The following is a 1,017-nucleotide window of genomic DNA, read 5'->3' on the forward strand; positions in this document are numbered from 1 at the left end:
GTCTCCACGGCCCCAATTTTTGAGTCAGGACCCCCTTTGCGTACCCCAGCTTTTCATCAACGTACAGTTCAAACGGTTTTGTTAGATCAGGCAGGCCAAGAGCCGGTGCTTCCAACAGGGCCTTCTTTATGCTATCGAAGGCCTGTTGGTGGCGGTCTTCCCAATGAAAGGTTCATCTGTCTTGGTTAAGAGGTACAGGGGGGCTGCCATTTCCGCGAACCCTGGAATCCATAGGCAACAGAACCCGGCAGTCCCCAAAAATTCTCTCACCTGTCTGTGATCACGAGGTGTCGGGATGCTCAAGATGGTCTCCTGGTGGGCTTGTGTCAGCCATCTCTGCCCTCCATTCAGTCGGTACCCCAAATAGGTTACCTCTCGTTGGCAGAGCTGCGCCTTCTTTGCAGAGGCCCTGTAGCCCATCCGCCCCAGTTCTTGCAAAAGAGCCTCCGTACCTGTTAGGCACTCTTCCTGTGTCTCCGCCGCCAGCAAAATGTCATCTACATATTGTAACAAAATCAGGTGGGGGTGGAGGGTCCTGAAAGCAGTCAGATCTTGGTGCAGGGCCTCATCAAAGAGGGTGGGGCTGTTCTTGAACTCCTGTGGCAGCCGTGTCCAAGTAAGTTGACCGGAGATCCCCAGATCGGAGTCCTTCCATTCGAAGGCGAACAGGGGCTGACTCTGGTGGTGCAGCTTTAGACAGAAGAAGGCATCTTTCAGGTCCAATACAGTGTACCAGGTATGGCTGGTAGACAGGGGGCTCAATAAGTTATAGGGATTTGGGACTGTGGGGTGGATATCCTCCACCCACTTGTTTATCTCTCTCAGGTCCTGTACTGGCCTATAGTCCCCGCTCCCTGGTTTCTTGACAGGCAGCAGGGGCGTGTTCCAGGCCGACCAACATGGGATTAATATCCCTTGTTCTAATAGTTTTTTGATATGCGGCCTAATTCCTTGGCGAGCCTCGGTCACCATGGGATATTGTTTGACAGCTACTGGGGCCGCGGTGGCCTTCAGTTC

The sequence above is a fragment of the Nannospalax galili genome, unplaced genomic scaffold (assembly GCF_000622305.1).
Source record: "Nannospalax galili isolate Female #2095 unplaced genomic scaffold, S.galili_v1.0 scaffold592, whole genome shotgun sequence".
In the NCBI taxonomy this organism is placed as follows: Eukaryota; Metazoa; Chordata; class Mammalia; order Rodentia; family Spalacidae; genus Nannospalax; species Nannospalax galili.